At 41.3% G+C, this 21,749-nt stretch overlaps 1 pseudogene; it reads left to right on the forward strand.

The window, feature by feature from the left end:
• The first annotated feature begins 10,301 nt into the window (after positions 1 to 10,301).
• The window catches only part of LOC121170138, a 114,765-nt pseudogene continuing 103,317 nt past the window's right edge, over positions 10,302 to 21,749 (forward strand).

Below are 21,749 nucleotides of genomic sequence, written 5' to 3' on the forward strand. Positions count from 1 at the left end.
GGTTGATACCTCAAGGGCAGAAAGCTGTACTTCCTCAATCGCCGAATCTTCCTCAGGCGGAAGTTCTGCCCGGGTGCTGCTGGGAAAAATTTATGCTTCCCCCAACGTCATTATGACGCTAAGCCACGCCGCATTGTTTCTATCTTTACTCCGTTAAATAGTTGCGATCCCTACCGTGGCGGACCTTTTTCTGTTACAATGATGTTACTGTGATGTTCAGGAATTTATTGATACTTTTGTTTCAATTTCTTTCATTACCTTTGAGGATACCAATATCACATGACTATCTTTCTAAATAAATTACATGTTCGTCATTTTTGGATTTTTTTCCCCCTTATTTATTTCACATTAGTGAAAGCGTCTTCTATGCTAAATGTTTATATTTGCCACCGTCCTGTCTTTATTTGCTGAAGTTCTCTCGCGCTCTCTCTTTAGAAAAACATTACTGGTTATAGAACCATTATTAATTATGCTCCTTTGAATCCCTTAATGTAGGTCTCAATGTTTGATTCTCAGACCTACAAAGCAGTACGTATAAGGAGTATAATTTTTTTTAAAGATTTATTTATTTATTGGAAACTCAGATATACAGAGACGAGGAGAGACAGAGAAGATCTTCTGTCTGATGATTCACTCCCCAAGTGACCGCAACGGCCGATGGTATGCCGATCTAAAGCCAGGAGCCAGGAGCTTCTTCCGGGTCTCCCACACGGGTGCAGGGTCCCAAGGCTTTGGGCCGTCCTCGACTGCCTTCCCAGGCCACAAGCAGGGAGCTGCATGGGAAGTGGAGCTACTCGGATTAGAACCGGCGCCCATATGGGATCCTGGGGCGTTCCAGGCGAGGACTTTAGCCACTAGGCCATGCCACCAGGCCCAAGGACTATAGTTTTTAAGTTGTACAGTTTATTTAAAAGATCAGCACAGGGCCAAGGTGTGCTAGCATAGCGGTTAAAGTGCTCACCCTGAACACCCCAGGATCCCATATGTGCGATGATTCTAATCCCGGCAGCTCCACTTTCCATCCAGCTGCCTGCTTGTGGCCGGGAAAGCAGCCGAGGACAGCCCAAAGCCTTGGGACCCTGCACCCGTGTGGGAGACCCAGAAGAGCTCCTGGCTCCTGGCTTTGGATTAACTCAGCTCCAGCCACTGCGGCTGCTTGGGAAGTGAACCATGGGTGGAAGAGCTTCCTCTATGTTTCTGATCTCTGTATATCTGACTGTGTGATAAAAATAAAATAAATCTTTTTTTAAAAGATTTGTTTATTTATTGGAAAGTCAGATATACAGAGACAAGGAGAGACAGAGAGGAAGATCTTCCATCCAATGATTCACTCCCCAAGTGAGCGCAACGGCCAGTGGTGTGCCAATCTGAAGCCAGGATCCAAGAACTTCTTCCAGGTCTCCCACGCGGGTGCAGGGTCCCAAGGCTTTGGGCCATCCTCGACTGCTTTCCCAGGCCACAAGCTGGGAGCTGGATGGGAAGTAGAGCTGCCTGGATTAGAACTGGAGCCCATATGGGATCCCGGTGCGTTCAGTGTGAGGACTTTAGCCGCTAGGCCACGCCGCTGGGCCCAAAAATAAAGTAAATCTTAAAAAAGAAAGTTCAACACAGATGTAGGAAGCACATATATATGTGTGTGTTCGTGCATCTATGTTTATATGTGTGTATATATATAGAGAGAGAATGAATGATTTTACATAGTACTGATATAACTGTCCTTCATTTATGTTCTATCTCTTTTCAGAAAAATATTTAGCCATTTAGCTTAATGCCTGCACTCAGAAACTGTCAGCCATCCACAACTCCACACCTGTCCAATACCCACATACTTACACTTAGTTCACATCAGAGTAACATACTACAAGTTATGACTTAGTGGTCTTGACCAATTTCAGTGATTTCTTACTTGTGTATATTTTGAGGCTTCATTTTAATTATACACATCAGTCAGAAGTGCCATCTGTACATCCTATGTTCCCACTTATCATAGAAGAATTGAAGGGATAAAAAGTATGTCCACAAAGAGCCTATGGATCCATTATCAGTTTGCCACAGTAATTTCTATCTTAATAGTTGTTCCTGTCATCTTATTTGTTTCTTTTTCAGTGCTATTAATTATTTGCCCCTCAGGTTCTCTTGTCTTCTCTCTTCCTTTTTTTCTCTGCTGATAAAATTGATTCTTAACTACAGTTTTATGGATTGAGTGGTCTTTATTACCTCAGGCCTTCTTGTGGTTTAAAAGAGGTTTGTAAAACATGTATTTAGTATTATTTGAGTAGAGTGACATACAGAACGAGAGCAAAAGGAGAGAGAGAGAGAGAGAGAGAGAATCACACCACTTGCTATACTTTCCAAATGACCACAGCTGTCAGGAGTGGGACAGACCAAAGCAGGAGGTCCATGAATGTCTTTCACATGGATGGCAGCAGCCCTGAGTATTTAATCTTTTTCAATTGCTTTTCCAAATGCATTAGCAGGAAGTTGGATCAGAGACACAGTAGCCAGGACTGGAACTGTCCCTCTCAAGTGAGTTGCTGGCCTTGCAAGTGGCAGCTTAAGCACTGACTCACAATGCTCACCCCTGTATTCTACTTCTGTTTTTTTTTTTTTCTTTTTTTCCTAGCCATTTTAACATACATTCTAAAATCTTCAGTTCGGATGTGATACCATGAATGAATAATACTGGCCTAGTCGCTTCTCAATGCAAACCTTAAGCTTGCAACACAATTTAATGGATATTGCTACAAAGACTGAAAATATTTAGTTTCCCCTCAGAGTGGAGCAGTTGTGGTGGAGCAGGGTACTTAACATGTACTGAACACTATTCTGAATACTTTATGTACCTTTCTTCCCTGATTTTTCCCATATAGACATTTTGACAAATATGAATCCTTCTGTCAACATCGGAGATGAGAATCAGAGAGGTTAAGTAACTCTTCTCTCATTATATAGCTATACTACGAATTGCTGGGAGAGGATATAAATCCAACCTGCTTGGCTGTAAATTTTAGGGCTTTCCATTCTGCATCATTTTCAGAATGAGATACATAAACTGTTGCCACATGTGGCCTCTTAGATGTGAAGCGTTAAATTTGAGAGACTTGGGTCATGCTCTTTTATAAGGGAAAAATAACCACAAAAATAGTGAGTTCTTTTGTTCCAACTGCATGCAGTTCGTCCTTGATGGACCATTCTCATAAAGGGAAAGCCATGCTTTATGCCTTTCATACTTTTACTCCAGTCCCCCATTTCTGTCTACTGATTCCTTATTTCTTAAAGAAGCAGAAATTTCTTCAATGATCTTCACAAACACAGATACAAGAGACACATACATGTGTATATAGGTATGTGTGTATGTACCAACAAATATTTTATATATGTGTGTATAATCTTTCTTTGTGTGTCTATCTTTCTATGCCTTTATATAGTACCAAATGCCTTTTCCTTCTCTTATTTTTACCTCCTTTCAAAATGTTCTTTTTAGCCATTTTTCTAATGCCTGTGCTTAGAAACTGCCAGCTATCCCTACCTCCACACATGCCCAACATATGCATACATACACTTCATTCACAATAGGGGTTTAAAGCCTCAGGTTCCATATCTGTAAATTAGGACTACCTCTAACACATCAAAAACATAGCAAGTCAGAGATGATATCCAATCCATGTACTATTATCGTGGCATTAAGAAGAATAAAACACTACCATTTGAAGCAAAATGGTCCCTACTTGAGACAATTATGTTCAGGGAAATAAGCCAATCACAAAAGGAGATATATCATAAGTTCTCTCTGATAAAAGACAACCATTATGCAAATCATGTGTGTATGTATACACAAATCAAATAAATATTATCTATCAATCCCTCAATCTAGTTATCTATGTCTATATATATACATATATGTATATGTAAGCAGATATGTGCATATATTCATCTAGAAAAATTGTGTAATGGAAATTGGCACATGGAGAAATGAAGAGAAATTGCAGTATGCATCTCTATTGCCAAACAGAAGAAGTACATTTGATATATCTTATACCTAGCAAGAACTCAACATATTGAGAACATATTCATAGTATTCTTGACAAAAGTTCTGAATAATGCACTGCATTGCCAAATGATTTTGTGACAATGGAAGCCAGGGGCAACATGACATTTTTGGCCACAGAATTTAAAACAAAGTTAAGAAAATTCAAGAGGAGAAATAAATTCTCCCACAGTTAAACATCACTAAACACTCTTTTATTTTACTTTCTTTGAAATTCTGATCCTACTGGATTCCTTCTAAGTCATTTGCTGATTATTTCCAAAACTTTTTAGGTATTTCCAAAGCATGCATTTCGGGCACACATTTTTTTCTTTCCTTCACCCCATAATACATTCAACGATCATTCATACATTAGAGAAAATTACAAAACCTGTGTCCACTCGGGTGATACATTATTTATTTCTAGTCAAGGTATGTGGAATGCCTTGTATTTACTTTCTAGCATAAGTGCTTTCAAATTAGATTCACTGAGATACTAGATGACATAAACTGTTAGATCTTTCTTTTATAAACCGATAAATCTCTGAAGCTCTGTGCATTTTCTTTTTCACTGTTTTGTTTTTCAGTCTCAGTGACTGCCATACCTCTATTTTCATATTTATTGATTCTTTTTTCCATCTGCTCCATTTTTATCATTAACTAAACCGAATTGAGGATTTACTTAGAAAAATAACAAATCTCACATTATTACAATTTTTGTTGCCAGCCTGAACTAAGCATTGGTGTGTGTGTGTGCGTGAGAGAGAGAGAGAACAAGAGAAAGAGGAAAGAAAGAGAGAGAGCACTCCAATAAACAGCCTTGAAAATAAATGTGAAGTATAGGTGTTATCTTGTTGTGGATATCTATCGATTATCTTTTCTCATTCAACTTGGTATTTTTACCCATTCTCCTGATTACTTTGGGTGTTACAAGACTGAGTATATTTTTAAAATCTCCTGTTTAATCAAACCTCCTCTGACATCTTGCCAGAGGGTGAGATGGTCAGCACCTATTTATTCCCAGAGGAGTGGTGGAAATTCAATGTTAACATGCTGGAAGAAGTAGGGGGTTGCCCCACAGCGGCCTGTACCCAAAACTCTTATAAATGATAGGAATCTTGGGCCCAGCAGCGTAGCTTAGTGGCTAAAGTCCTCGCCTTGAATACGCCACAATCCCATATGGGCACCAGTTCTAATCCGAGTAGCTCTACTTCCCATCCAGCTCCCTGCTTGTGGCCTGGGAAAGCAGTTGAGAACAGACCAAAGCCTTGGGACCCTGCACCCGTGTGGGAGACCTGGAAGAAATTCCTGACTCCTGGCTTCAGATTGGCATAGCACTGGCCGTTGCGCTCCCTTTGGGAGTGAATCTTTGATGGAAGATCTTCTTTGTCTCTCCTTGTCTCTGTATATCTGGCTTTCCAATAAAAATAAAATAAATCTTTTAAAACAGTGATAGGAATCTTGATATTGCTGGATGGTTGTGTCTGCATCCCCTTTTATAATACATATAAATGCCTACTGAGAGGAAACTGTTCCAAAATTGATCACACAGAAAACCCAATTATGACATATGATATACACAATATGGCATGTGCAAGATAAGCAAAGCTTGGGAATTAAATATATACTAAAGTGGCAATGAAACACAAAGAGAGCAGAGGGCAGCGTAACAGCATTGTAAGATTCAGAAGGAAGATTATGATATTAGGTAAAATATAGAATTCAATGAAGAAACCGTTTACAAATAACTTTATGCCAAATAACATGGACTACACATTTGTGGGTTTTGGCTCATACTAACCTCCCCATATGAGAGCAAGCATGTCATATTTGTCTCTCTGTGTTGTGCTTGTTTGACTAAGTGCAAAGATTTCCATTTCCTTCAATCTTGTTTCAAATGCCAGGGTTTCATTTTCTTTTTATGCCTGAATGCGTTAATTTCCTATTGCTGCAACAAGTTGACACAAACAAAATAGCTCCAAACATAGGTTTATCTCACAGTTCTGCAGGTCAAGAGTTTGGTAAGGATCTCTCCAGAATAAAACTGACATGTCCAAATTCTGTGTTTCTTTCTGGAGGTTCTCGGGAGAGTCTGGTCTCTATACATTTGGGTTATTGAAGAATCCAATTCCCTGCGGCATCAGGACTTTCTTCCTGTGTGTTGAGGGCTAACCCCATCTTCTCGAGGCTGCCCCACTCCTTACTTCATGGCTGCCCTTTCTCCAAATTCAAAGCCAACAAAGCTGGTGGGCCACATCCTTCTAGCTTCACATCATGTTAACCCAAATATTTCTACATACCTCTTTTGCCTTTTTAGGTTTTGTGTGATTACGTGGGGTCTAATCCAGGAAAATTGCTCTATATTAAATTCAGATTATAATCAGCAGGTTTAACTTAAGCAGCAATCTTAGTTACATTTTACTACAGAAGACGACATAGCTCAAAAGTCCTGAGACTAGGAAGTGGACAGTAGGAAGCCTGGCACAGTTTTGCCTGGTACAGCAGTGGTCAGGACTCTACTAAAACATCTCTTCTGATATCATTCCACCATCCCATCAATGAAGGTAAAGGTCACCTCATTTTTGCTCTGAGTGAATGAAAGGGCTTCCCACACAGCATTATTTGATGCCAACCTAGCAGGCAAGAGGTAATTGAGTCAGCTCATTGGGGCTGTATGAGGGAAGAACTGCATGCTTTCTGATCTATATTTGTTGTTGAGAGTTGAGGGTGGGTATGTGCCCACTGTCTCCACTCTCCCATGGCATTTGGCAGGTATTATCTGAAAGTTTTCTGTTTTGCTAGACTAACCCTTCTTCCGTGTTCCTTCAGCTAAAGAGAAGGCTTTTTTGGAGAGTCTCATGTGTGTCCATTGTACTTTTCATCATTTCTGATTTTTCCATTTACCAGTCCTTGAAATGTGAGCTGAAAATCAAATCCAGGAACATAGTATGCTGTTGATTTATGGGGCCCTAGTTCCTACAATGGTTGGTCTTCTTTCTGGAGACTTTGAACCTTTGTTTCATCCACTTTGCAAAGCCTGAATTCCGAAGACAAAATTCTGCTACTCCTAAATTGAAAGTGAGTCCTTCATCCTGTTGCGGGCATCCGCCAAGGTTCAGCGACCCAGCAACGGTTCATCCCTGTGACCTCGGTACCCAGCAAATCAAGCCACAAATCAGAAACCCCAAAGTCAGAGGCCCATAAGGCATCACAATCTCTCCCACACATGTAGTTAAAGCCGTATCCCCTTACCTCAGGGCAATGGCGTCCGTTACCTGCACAGTTAGTGGAAGACACTTTTGAGGTAATCCTGGTCCAACTCTTGACCTAAAGCCTCACCAGTGCCTCACAGAAAGCACACAGCATTTCTTATGTCCGTGCCCACTGCCTGTGGATGGTCACTTAGAACAGAGAAGCACCTGGAGCACCACCTGTATCCTGAGAACTTGCTCTAACTGCTCACATCTCCTTGGAACTCTTTTCCAATGGCTGTACAAGTTTCTGAAGCACAGCCACATCTTAAGGCAGACAAGGACCAAAGATAAAGATATTTTCAAGCTGGTTATGCAGTGACTGTTTCCCAGAGCTTAAAGAATCCCAGCTCCTGCTTGAAGTCAAGTCATCCAAACTACACAAATGGAAAAATTTGATTCCAGCTTATCAACTAGCAGTGAATAATGCTTTTGTTATTTTTTTTCTTCATGGACTATTTTTTTAGTATATTAACATTATTTTAAAACAGAAAAATAAATGTGATCAAATGTTACCAATGCAGGACCACATCATTCTTTTATCAAAAATATTGTTTTCCAGCATATTGTTTTATAGGTATAGGGAATCCATCTTGCACCTTCCTGTCCTCCCTCCCCATTCTCCTTCATCCTCCAGTGTTTCCCTGCATATTATCACAATAATGCAGTCTTTAAGTTAAATACACCTTGATACCTGCATACTAGATCTTCTACCTCTCCCATAGCCTATATGCTCAATACCATGATAGACTTAAATAGCACAAATTTGGGCTTGTGTCTGTTGGTTTCTTCAAGTGTGCTTGACGACGATGATGGCATGCTGTATGTACAGTATCTATTCAACTGCCTGCTCATTCCAGTCAAACCTGGATGTGGTTAGGTAGTATGAAGTGCACAGTAGGGAATAGATCCATGAGGCAAAAAGAAACCTCCTTTGCTCATCACTGTGCTGAGGAGGCTGCTGTCACTCAAATTTGGTTGGTTCAGGACTTTAAAGCAATTGTGTCGTTTTCAATCAATTCCCTGAAACCTTGAGCAAACTTCAAACGCAGGCGCTACATTCAGTAAAAGTATATGCGGAGAAACCAGAATATAGCCACAAATCAGATGGATTCTCAACTGACAGAGCTCTCTCTCTCAAGGGTAGCTTGGTGAAAATCTGCACACTCTGACTGGTCACAGTTAGCCCCACATGGAAACTATTCTGGGGAATAGTTGGTTGAGAAATAAATCAGATACAAGAGCAAGGTCCCCACTCATACTATATATCCTTCCTCCTCAAAACTCAGGTTTCTGTAATAGTTTTCTGTTTTGCTAGATGTGCAAGATGGATTGATTCCCTAAGGATTTAAGGGATTGTAAGAAACCCTACCTTTGCTGGGTTTCCTGTTGCAAATGAGAACTGTTCCATGCATGTATTAGTGCCTGCAGTCATATATTCACCCAATATTTGCTGAGCACCTAATGTGAGTGCATCTGGTCCTACATGCGTTCATCTGGTCCTGTACATGGGCGTTACAGATATGGTAGTGAAACGGGGAGACTCCCAGAAACCCAATAAGGGAATAAATGAAAATGTAACCATGGGGCCGGCAGATACTGAGACACAGTGAGGAAACCTGTGGCACCAGCATTCCATGCCCCGGACGCTCCATTTCCAATATAGCTTTCTGATACTGTTCTGGAAATGCAGCAGAAGATGGCCAAGTGCTTGAACCCCTGCCACACATGTGGGACCCATTTGAAGCTCTGGGCTCTGGGCTTCAGTCTGTTGCAGCACTCGCCATTGGGGAGTGAACCAATGTGCACAATCAATCTCTATCTCTCTATGTGTCTCTTATTCTCACTTGGTTATACAGGGACCTGTGGTTATTTGAGCTTAGTTCAAAATGAGAATCAGAGAGTCAGTCATATGGAAACCTGGTGTAATAATCATTTGCCACGTATGTCTTGAGGAGGTGGATGTAGAGGTTTTCGATACCAGTCCTACATGGCAGCTCCCTTGTGAACAAAACAGAGATGAGTATGAGACGAGGTACTAGAGGTAGACAGGCATCTGATGGCTGACAGCCCAGTGTACCAAGTTGGAAGTCTGAAAGTTATAGTGCAGAGAGAAGCCACTATAGCATCTGAAATCAGCACATGATAGGAGAATATTTAAGCTTCAGAATGGTCACTATGTCTACTGTGTAGGCAGCAGAAAGTTGTTGGCTAAAGGAGCCACCCCCACGTTCTCACACCAATGGTCATTACACAGTCTCTGCTTAGGATGAAATCACTCAATTTTGCCAGAGACACTTTGTGGCCTACACAAAATATAGTCTCAAAAATAATGGGAGTGATTCTGAGAATGCAGACAAAGTGGAAATGTGACAATTGATATGACCTCCTGTTTTTCCTACTGCCTTACCACACTCCTTAGGCCTGACACATTGGCATGGTGGCTGGAGTTGTAGCAACGACAAAAATCCACGGCAAGGTCCTGAGTGCTGAAGCCATGTATCTTCATGCAGGCTGGTGCCTGAGTCACTTATGACTCAATGGAAGCTTCATACCCAGGGAGAATGGAGACAGAGAAGGGGGATGGAGACAGAATCTAAGACACGATCATGTTTCTTTTTCTTTTATAAAGATTTATTTATTTTTATTGGAAAGGTGGATATACAGAGAGGAGGAGAGACAGAGAGGAAGATCTTCTATCAGATGGTTCACTCCCCAAGCGACCACAAGGGATGGAGCTGAGCCAATCTGAAGCCAGGAGCCAGGAGCTCCTCTGGATTTCCCACGCGGGTGCAGGGTCCCAAGGCTTTGGGCTGTCCTCAACTGCTTTCTCAGACCACAAGCAGGGAGCAGGATAGGAAACAGGAACGCCGGGATTAGAACCGGCACCCTATGGGATCCTGGTGCATGCAAGGCAAGTACTTTAACCATTATGCTATCGCGCTGGGCCCCACGGTCATCTTTCTATGGCCTGTGTTTGAACACAAACCAGCAAACGTGACTAAAGAGGAGTGTTTGAACAGATGGGCAGAGGCGGCAGCAGAAGGGGAGGCAGCAGCATAATTGGAGTCCGAAGCAAGAAGATGAGGATGAAGAGCCACTCAATGATGGATGGGACAGAGATAGAAAAGGAAAAAGCACAAAGGTATACAAGCAGAGACACAAATAGTCAGGGGGTGACACAACAATGGCAGGCATGAAAAAATGAATAAGCATATCATGGTCACAGAGTCCAAACAGGAACAACAACAATGAAATACCAGTGTGTGGGTGTGTGTGTGTGTGAGAGAGAGAGAGAGAGAGAGAGAAACAGCAGAATGGATCCATTTGAGGCAGACAAGACAGAGAAAATAAGTTGAAAGGACAGACCAAGAAGAATGCAGTGTCAGAGGCTAAAAGGTAAACAGTCCAAAGGTTAAAAAAAAAAATCAAACACACAAAAAAGAAAACAAAACAACAACAGAAACACTGATGGAGAATCAGACATAAACAAAAAGATAAGAGGGAACCAGATTGTGTGTCTCAGAGCTAAACAAAAGGAGAGCTAGACAGGCAGGCTGAAGCATATGGAAACCAAAGCAGACACTAGGTCTTTCTCTATTTCTTTACCTTCGTCTTGCACTGTCGGGAAGGAGAACAATCAAATATCAGAACTTGGAGCCAGAGCACCCAGAGTATAGCAGCCTATTAGCTACAGAGCAGAAGAGTTTCTTTGATAGTGAAAGATACTGATTCCAAACTATCCAGTCCCATCAGCTTGGTAGGCAACTAGACATCATAAAACAAAGTGATGGAGACAGAGAAGGGGGGTGGAGACAGATCCTAAGAAACGGTCATATTAGTGTTTCTTTCTTTTACTTTTTAAAGATTTATTTTTATTATTATTTTTTTTTTATTGGAAAGGCGGATATACCGAGAGGAGAGACAGAGAGGAAGATCTTCTGTCCGATGATTCACTCCCCAAGTGAGCCTCAAAGGCCGATGCTATGCCGATCCGAAGCCAGGAGCCTCTTCCGGGTCTCCCACGCGGGTGCAGGGTCCCAAAGCTTTGGGCCGTCCTGGACTGCTTTCCCGGGCCACAGGCAGGGAGCTGGAAGGGAAGCGGGGCTGCCGGGATTAGAACCTGCGCCCATATGGGATCCCGGGCGTGCAAGGCGAGGACCTTAACCACTTGCGCCACGGCGCCGGGCCCTACTGTTTCTTTTATAAAGATTTATTTATTTTTATTACAGCGTCAGATATACATAACGGGGGAGAAATAGAGAGGAAGATCTCCCATCCGATGATTCATTCCCCAAGTGAGCGCAATGGCCGGTGCTGTGCCAGTCTGGAGCCAGGAAGCAGGAACTTCCTCCAGGTCTCCCACACAGGTGCAGGATCCCAAAGTATTGGGCCCTCCTCAACTGCTTTCCCAGGCCACAAGCAGGGAGCTGCATGGGAAGTGGAGCTTCAGGGATTAGAACCGGTGCCATATGAGACCCTGGCGAGTTCAAGGCGAGGACTTTAGCCACTAGACCACGCTGCTGAGCCCAACTCAGCTATTTTCACCACAAGAATTGGAGGACAGGTGTCTTGTAAGATACATGCACTTATATTCTAGGACAATTGTCCAGTATGTGTTTGGTCTTTATTTATAGCAGAACTGAGGTAAATGTTGTGCTTTGGTTTATAAAATGTCAGATTGCTATGCCTACCAGTAATTGAGACATTGTTTAACCTTAAGTGGCAGGCGTGCAAGTGCTGCAGGCTAACCCTCTGCCCTGTAGTAACAACATTCCAGCTTCCTGGCATCCCATTATAGTTGCAGGTGCATGTCTCGGTGAATCCACTTCAAATTCAACTGTCTGATTTGCACCTGGAAAGCAGCAGAGAATGGGTCAAGATTTTGAATCCTCGAACAAACATGGAAGACCCAGAAGGAGCTCCTGGCTTCCAGCTTTATATCAGCTCAGCTCTGACTGTTACAGCCATTTGGGCAATCAAAGAGGAGATGAAGACCTTCTCTATCTATTCTCTCTGTGTATCTCTCTCTGTGTATCTCTCTCTTACACTCTTCTCCCGACTCTGTATAAAATCTGCATGAAAGTAAGTTCATCTTAAAAAAAAAAAAGACCCAGCTTAAGCATTGCAAATGACTGCTTTAAAAAGATTTATGTATTTTTATTGGAAAGTCAGATATACATAGGAGAGGAGAGACAGAGAGGAAGATCTTCTGTCCAATGATTCACTCCCCAAGAGTCCGCAACAGCCGGGGCTATGCCGAACTGAAGCCAGGAGCCAGGAACCTCCTCTAGGTCTCCCACACGTGTGCAGGGTCCCAAGGTTTTGGGCTGTCCTGGACTGCTTTGCAATGCTACAAGCTGCGAGCTAGATGGGAAGTGGAGTTGCTGGGTTCAGAACCAGCACCCATAGGTGATCCCGGCCTGTTCAAGGCAAGGACTTTAGCCGCTAGGCCACGGTACTAGGCCTGCAGATTATTTTAGTTCTACTTTGTTTAAGAAGGTTGCAGTTTTCCTAATAATGCTGTAGAAGCAAATAAAGTACCTCTGAGAAATCCTCTTGGCATCAGAGATGACCAAACATTAAACTCCTAGCCCAGGTAGCTCTGATAGAATTGAAAGTACCTCTGGAAATTGACTGTTCGCTGCACCCTACTCCCCCTGGTTGAGGTTCTTGAGACATATGGAGTCAAACTACATAAATATGTAAATAGTCTAATTTTTCATAAACTGACTGACTAAATTGTGTGATCATTAGCACAAGAAGCATACTTGATATTTGGGAGAGAATCTTCTCCTTCCAAACACCCAGGACAGTGTTTTTTTTTTTTTTAAGATTTATTTTTATTATTTTTGTGTTGGAAAGGTGGATATACAGAGATGAGAGACAGAGAGGAAGATCTTCCATCCGATGATTCACTCCCCAAGTGAGCGCAACTGTCGATGCTATGCCGATCCGAAGCCAGGAGCCTCTTCTGGGTCTCCCACGCGGGTGCAGGGTCCCAAAGCTTTGGGCTGTCCTGGACTGCTTTCCCGGGCCACAGGCAGGGAGCTGGAAGGGAAGCGGGGCTGCAGGGATAGAACAGGCGCCCATATGGGATCCCGGGCATGCAAGGCGAGGACCTTAACCACTTGCGCCACGGCGCCGGGCCCAAACCCAGGACAGTTTTAATCTAGACATCCTGGTCCTAGTATGAGCCAAGATACAAAGAGGATATTTTGACTGACCGCAGTGCTTGAGACTGGTTCTCACCCAAGTTCAATCATCTCAGAAAATTCAGAGATACGGTTGCTGTGCATAACTTCTATGGTACTTGAAGCAAACCTCAATTGCAAGTTCCAGAGTCTGCTGATAATTAAAACAGACAGCAAACAAACATTGAGGGAAATATGGGCATGCCCTTTCATCAGGGAGATTGTTGAGTCACTGACACAGCCTTTTTATCCAAAGACCCCTGATGGCGATTGGAGAAAAACATGGAGACTGAGGGTTTTGGAAAACACATACAAAATTAAATAAATGAGTAAGTAAGTAAGTAAGTAAGTAAGTAAGTAAGTAAACCTATGCAGCGTGCCCCAGGAAGTAACCTGACTACAAATATTGTGAAATTACACTGGTGAGAAAAGTGTAGTTCGCTCGCACAGTAGTACACCCTCAGTTTTCATCACATCTGCCAGATGCCTGAACCTAGATAATGTGTGAAGGTGCAACAGAGATGGAGACCACAGCCTCAGAACTTCTGTATATCTTCAGCTGAAATTTATGCATGTTCCTGTGAATGGCTGCCTTTCTTCTGGATGTCTGGAGTTTTCTTCCCATGGGAGGCAGTGGCTCCACTTTTCTCTCCATGGTGCGGGAGATACTCATTTATCTTTCCAGTGAGGTAGGAACTAATTCCACAGTGCAATTATGGAAGGTTGTGAGGATTTTACCATTAACAATAAGCTGCCCCATCCTTACCATCTTAAATATCTGTGAGTGCGCACGTGTAGAACTGAAGACACCATTTGAAACTTGAAACTTGCTAGACCCTCTGAAAACCAACTGTTACCTTAGTCTATGTTTAGACTTTCCACTTTGATGTTAACTGACTTCTAGTCACCTCCCTCTGGAGATCACACAGTTTGGTCCTCTACATGAACAAGTTCAGTAACATTTTGAAGTGAATCAGACAATTTTCCTGCTGCTTGATTGTCATAATAAAAGAAACATGGACCCCTAGATGTTTAATAACAAACATTTCCATTGCAGTGCTTTCATGATAATTTCAACAGGAAAAATGTAAATATGATAAAACAACTATAATAAAATTAGTTGATGAATAATTAGCGATCCACATGGTCTGGCGCAGTAGCTTAGCGGCTATTGTCTTTGCCTTGCACACACCAGGATCCCATATGGGTGCCAGTTCTAATCCGGGCAGCTCCAATTTCCATCCAGCTCCCTGCTTGTGGCCTGGAAAAGCAGTCAAGGATGGCCCAATGTCTTGTGACCTGCACCCGCGTGGGAGACCCAGAAGAAGCTCCTGGCTCCTGGCTTTGGATCGGCTCAGTTCTGGTTGTTGCGGCTGCTTGGGGAATGAATCATCACATGGAAAATCTTCTTCCCTGTCTCTCCATTTCTCCATGTATCTGACCTTCCAATAAAAACAAAGAAAAGTAATTAGCAGTCCATAAATTGCATTTTCCATTTCATAGAGTTTAACACCTCATTTTCTATGTTAGAAAAGGAATTCTGCAACTAAATATATGTCTGGGTCTATGTATACACTTATGGGGGTGGGGTAAAGGTGGCAATGAAAAATTCGGAAGCCTCTGTGGCGAGTTTCCCAGGTGATGTGATTCTGGACAAGTAGTGAGTTTGCTGTAGGACTGTCTCTAATTTTCTAAACTTCACATAACCTAGACACCAAGGATGATGAAAAGTTCAATGGTTCACTAACTTTTATTTCTCCAGTTTATATCAAAGTGTGCATACTTTGATCAAGGTATATATCAATCCTTTCTCTGTCCTTCTGCCATATCACCTCCTCTCGTAACCACATGTGTATTCAAGCACTTCTGTGAGATCTACATCTTCTATATTTCACACTTAAGTGTGACCACACAACACCGGTCTTTCTTTGCTTACCCTACTCATTTCAATTATGCCCTCCATGTCTATCCACACTGTGAAAGTTAGAAATTCCTTGTGTTTTTAAAACTTTATGTATTTGAAAGGCCAAGAAAACATTTTGGCTTAAATATAAAAAAGAAAATGCTAAAATGCATTCAACATCTATAAATAATTTATAGGGATTGCATTAAATACATAGAACAATTTGGACAGTGCTGTGATTTGAATATGGTCTGTCTCCACCAAAAAACATGCTGAGGCTCCATTCCCCTCGGTACTTGAATAGACAAAGTGTTCCCAATAAGGGAGATAATTAGGGCACATGAGCACTGCCCTTCACTGGATTAATGACAATCTTACCGAAGTGGATTCTGCCTCATAAAAATTGCAAAGTAGTTATTGCAAGATTGTGATTAAGTGAGAATTGGTTTTATTTTGATCCCCCTCTTTCAAAATGCAATCGTAACATCTTTAAGGCTCCTGGAGGGGAAACAACACCAGCAGCATGCTTATTTTACAATCTCCAATTTATCCACTTTGATGTCATTGTACAGAAACGTTAGGTGTTTGGGTAGGTTCATTTATCTAGGGAATTTTATGAGTGTGTTTGTTACATGGAACAGGTTTTTGGTGAACACTTTCTTGAGTATTCTATGTTTAGGATCACATCTTCTGTAAGCCACATTTATTTAACTACTTCCTTTGAATGTTATGCCTCTTATAATTTTCTCTTGTCTAATTGCTCTAGCTAGTACTTCTAGTACTACACTGAACGAAGGTAGGGAGAGTAGGCATCCTTTTCTTCTCCATGATGTTAGAGAAAAACACAATTAACACATACACGCTTCAGGATGTGGAGAGGTATCCTTCATGCTCCCAAATTGTTAAGAGTTTTCATGTGCGATGGCTCTGGAGTTTTGTCAAATGCTTTGTCCTGCCATGTTTAAATGACCTGTGTCACTCATTTTGTTGATATAGTGCATCAAATTTATTGATTTACAGATGGTAATGCATCTTTTCATCCCTGGAGAGATTCCTACCTGTTCATAGAGAATGATCATCTATTTTTAAATAATTAATTGTTTTTATTGAAAAGGCAGGTCAGCTTCATGGAGAGGAGAGACAGAGAGAAATATTGCTATTCAGAGTTTCACTCCCCAAATGGCCACTGTAGCTGGAGTTGAGCCTACCCAAGGCCAGGAGCCAGGACTGTCTTCTGGGTGCCCCTGCAGGTACAGGGTCCCAAGGATGTGAGTCATCCTCCACAAGGCCACAAGCAAAGAGTTGGATGGGTGCCAGGACATGAACCAGGGTACATATGGAATGCTGGAGCTTTTAGGCAGAGGATTCGCCAATTCAGCCATCATTCGGCCCATTATCCATTATTGAGCATTTGATGTTTTATTTGCCTCATAATTTAAATATGAAAGCTTGTATTTGTCCAGAAATTGAGCCAATTTCCTGATGTACAGATTGCTTCCATTTCTTCATTTCCTATTTAACATTTCTGTGGTATCTTAGTAATGATTCCCTTTTTGCCCACAATTTTGTATCATCTTCCTTCCTTCCATACTTCCTGCCTTCCTTACTTACTTCATTCCTTCCTTCCTTCTCGCCTTCCTTTCCCCCTCCTTTCCCCCTCCCTTTTCTAATTAGTGGCATTGTCAATTTGGATTTATCTTTCCAAATATGTGAACCTTGATTATGTGGAGAGAGAAAGATGGGTGGGGAAAAGGTTGAGAGAAAGAGTCATCTGCTGGATCACTCTGCAAATGTTCTCAATTGTAGAGGCTAACTGGGTGGAAGCCACAACCTGGGAACTCAATCCATGATTCTAACAGTGATATCAGGAACACCACCGGCTCCCAGCATCGGCATGTTTTCCAGAGCTTCATCCAGGAACCAAAGCTAGATATTATTTCCATATATTGCACTGTGGGAGTAGTCATTTTAAAGATTTTTTTTAAGATTTATTTATTTATTGGAAAGTTGAACCAAAGCTAGATATTATTTCCACATATTGCACTGTGCGAGCAGTCATTTTAAAGATTTTTTTTTAAGATTTATTTATTTATTGGAAAGTTGAACCAAAGTTAGATATTATTTCCACATATTGCACTGTGGGAGCAATCATTTTAAAGATTGTTTTTAAGATTTATTTATTTATTTATTGGAAAGTCAGATATACGGAGAGGAGGAGAGACAGAGAAGATCTTCCGTCCAATGATTCACTCCCTAAGTGAGCACATCGGCCGAAGCTATGCCGATCTGAAGCCAGGATCCAGGGGTGCAGGGTCCAAAGGCTTTGGGCCGTCCTTGACTGCTTTCCCAGGCCACAAGCAGGGAGCTGGATGAAAAGTGGAGCTGCCAGGATTAGAACTAGCACCCATATGGGATCCTGGCGCGTTCAAGGCGAGGACTTTAGCCACTAGCCCAAGCCGCCAGCCCCATGGGATGCAGTCATTTTACATGGCATCTCAAGAATTCAGCTGAGCACCAAACTGCTTTTGCAAAGTTGTGATTGATATGAAATGCTTTAATTGGTGTTCATGTTACAGAGGAAAACTTCCAAAAAAAAATTACATACAGCATAAAGCAATCTAGTTTTGCTGCTGGAATTTTACCCCCTTTATTGTAGATAACTTGTTTTGGGAAGCTGCCAGATTCTCTCCCGCAGTTATCGTTCACCACTTAATGCACTACAGTAAATTAAAGCTGTACTGTGGAACTGCGCTGTGATGTTTACCGCAGTGTGGAACACTAGAAATTGTTACTTCTCTATGGCTATGTTTTGCTATTCATGATCCTATCTCCCTCTATCCTCCTCTTCCTACTCAGCGTAACCTGTAGTGCTCAATAAGCTCAGTTAAGGTCAACTGTCTTATACCTTCCTCATGTGAGGGAAGACACATGGTATTTATCTATTGGTGTCTGTTTTATTTCCACTTAACGTAAGTATTTCTGGTTGGATTGCTTTCCTACAAAATGCTGGAATATCTTTTCTCTAATGCCTAAATCATATTCCATCGTGGACACATGCCATAGCTGCTTCATCTTTTTCTCTCTCACTGGCTGGCTGCATTGTGAAGCTGCAGTGAGCATGGGCTAGGCATCTCTTTCACATGAAGAGTTGGATTGCTTCATACATGTACCCAAAAACGTGAAAACTAGGTTAAATTCTAGATCCATTTAAAGAAAAATCTTTTCTTTTTTAAGATTTACTGTATTATTTTTTTATTAGAAAGACAGATATACAGAATTGAGGAGAGACAGAGAGGAAGATCTTCCATCTGATGGTTCACTGCCCAAGCAGCTGCACTCCTCCGGGTCTCAAACGTAGGTACACGGTCACAAGGCATTGGACCATCCTCAATTGCTTTCCCAGGCTAGAAGCAGGGAGCCGCATGGGAAGCGGGGCTGCCGGGATTAGAACTGGTGCCCATATGGGATTGCGGCACGTGCAAGGTGAGGACTTTAACCACTAGGCTATCATGCCAGGTGCAAGAACAATCTTCACTGTGAAGATTTAACTCTGCTGGAAAACTGCAAGGATGGGTTAACATTTGAGGCCTCCAGTCTTTTCCCTTGGTCAGCATGTCTGTTTTCCTGCCAGTCCCAAGTTCTATTCATGTGTTTATTTTAATATTAGGACCAGCTGCCATTTTTGTCAGTGAGGTCTGACTCATCCCTTTAGCCTTTCCTTTGAAATTTCTTCCATTCTCACACACAGTGATGATGCCTGTTCAGAAAAGGAAATGGGACAGGTCTATATAGCGTGTACTTAAGGAGTACTTGATTGCCCACGAATGGTCTCTTGTTTGGAAACACAGTTTCCATAGATGTAATTACTTAGGTGATGATGCATTCACATAGGATGATTTCACATAGGATGTAGGATGATTTGTTGTGGCAGCCATTGGAAATAATTATACTAATTTGCTGACCTTCATGCCCAGAATTTCTCTTTAAAAAGACAAAAACACTAGAAGGGAAGAACTTGATGTCCACAGACACAAAGAAATTACGAATGCTTAAAACTATAGAAATGTTAATTACCCTAGTGGGTAATTATGCATTGTCCAACAGTACTGAATTCTCACACTCAATCCAAAATCTAGGGTAAAACATCATGGACCAATCAGGAACACACACACACACAAAGTAAAAAGAGGAAGAAGAATGAAAACAAATGGGCAAAATGAAAAATTTTCCAGTAACATGTCCAAACAAATGATTAAAATGTGATGGTGTGAATCAATGTAATGTGATCTGACCTATAGCATTCTCTGTTTTGATTTTCCTCAACTAAGTACTACTGCTAACATTTGCTTAACTACAGTATAAATAAAGGCTGCCTCGTCAAAGGCATAACTACATAAAGGAAATCAGTATGGCTAACAGATTACTTAAGCATTTAATGTATTAAGTATTTAATATATTCTATTCTTTCATAAATGCATGTTCATCGTGATAAAAAGTATAGATGAGGTTGAAGCTTTATTCAGCTGAAAATTAAAAATTTATGTAGATTAATTAACTAAAAATAGTTGAGTAATAATTTTCCTGTTCTTAATCATTTTTGAAAATTTAGTGAGGTATTTTATCTTTTGAATTTTGTTTCTTTAATTTTTTATAATGTCTAAAATCTCACATTTTTATGCTACATGGAATAGTTCAACACACATGTATCACATGCAAATGTATCAGGAAATAGCCATCCTATTTGTGTGTGTGTGTGTGTGTGTGTGTGTGTGTGTCTGGAGGTCTTTTGTTCCAACTGTTTAGACACTGTATGACCCTGTATGCTTAACTGTAGTCATACCACTGTGTTGTGGAACAAGACTTGTCATTTCCAGTTATATAATGGTATGCACTATCCAATACCCTATATTGATCCTCACCCCAATAGTTCTAGTAACTGATTAGCTCAGTTCCGATGGACTACCTGTTACTTTCACAAATGAGACAGAACTTACACTATGTGTTTTCCTGTGTCTAGATTGCCTTATTTAACATTTCCTGCTTCATATATTCTACTGCATGTGTCAAGATTTTACTATTTTATATAACTGAAAACTATTCTAATAACTGGATGTGATTGTGTGAATGTGTTCATGCAATCCTCCTTATCCATTCATGCAGTGACAGAGACAGGAATCAAGATAGGAAGTGGAGCAGCCAGTAATTGAGCTAACACAGCAGAATGGTATACAGACATCCCAAGTGGTGTCTTAACTCATCATTTCTTTTTAATCCATTAAGCCATATTGTATATTAAATTGGGCAATTGTACGCATTTTTACAGAGTTTGATTTTAATCAATACAGATGTATTGATTTTATGTCTTTTTTACATTTAAAATTTCTTCAGGTTATCTTGAACATGCTTTTCTCAGTTCCCATTAAATTTCATGTGTCTTGCTTGCTTTCATAATGGTTGTTATCTTTCTTTGATTCTATATGCACTATCCCTTTAAGATTCATTTTTACTGCTCGTCTTGTGCTGCTACACTTTCTCATCTTGGAAAATCTGCATGCCACCTTGATTTAAGAAAGATAGTTTCTCCAGGTAAAATGTTCTTAATTGACAGCTATTGTTTTTCAGAATTCGCAATGTATAATTTCTTTCCCTATTGGTTTGCAAGATTTCGCTTGAAAATTTGCTCCTTTTTTTCCATGTTGGGTTTTTTTTTATTGCATTTATTTTTATAACAACTTGTGCTAATGTGAGCAACCTTGAAAGTGACTGCCACAAATGTTAAACAGGTGAACTCAAACATTCAGGTTCTCTTTTTCAATCCTATCTTTTGCACATTATCTCTCTTTTTTTTTAAGATTTATTTCTTTTTTTGTTACAAAGAAATACAGAGAGGAGTAGAGACAGAGAGGAAGATCTTCTGTCCAATGATTCACTCCCCAAGTGAGCACAACAGCCAGTGCTATGCCGATCCGAAGCCAGGAGCCAGGTACCTCCTCTGGGTCTCCCACACGGGTGCAGGGTCCCAAGGCTTTGGGCCGTCCCTGACTGCTTTCCAGGCCACAAGCAGGGAGCTGGATGGGGATTGGAGCTGTCGGGACTGGAACCGGCGCCCATATGGGATCTTGGCGCGTTCAAGGGGAGGACTTTAGCTGGTAGGCCACGCCGCCGGGCCCTGCAAAATGTCTTGAAATGTAAACATTACATATATGAGCACCTGTCTATGTCTACACTATTTTCATGGGGAAAAAGGATATAGTGTTACAAAGTGAGAGGTTAACATTGCTAAAGAGTGTGCATTGTCATTCAAATGGGATGAATGATTGAAGCAACATTTATTATCCACATACCAAATGGTAGGACAGCCACTCCTTTTATGC

This window comes from Ochotona curzoniae, unplaced genomic scaffold (assembly GCF_017591425.1).
Source record: "Ochotona curzoniae isolate NIBS_2020 unplaced genomic scaffold, NIBS_Ocur_1.0 contig_1274, whole genome shotgun sequence".
Classification (NCBI taxonomy): domain Eukaryota; kingdom Metazoa; phylum Chordata; class Mammalia; order Lagomorpha; family Ochotonidae; genus Ochotona; species Ochotona curzoniae.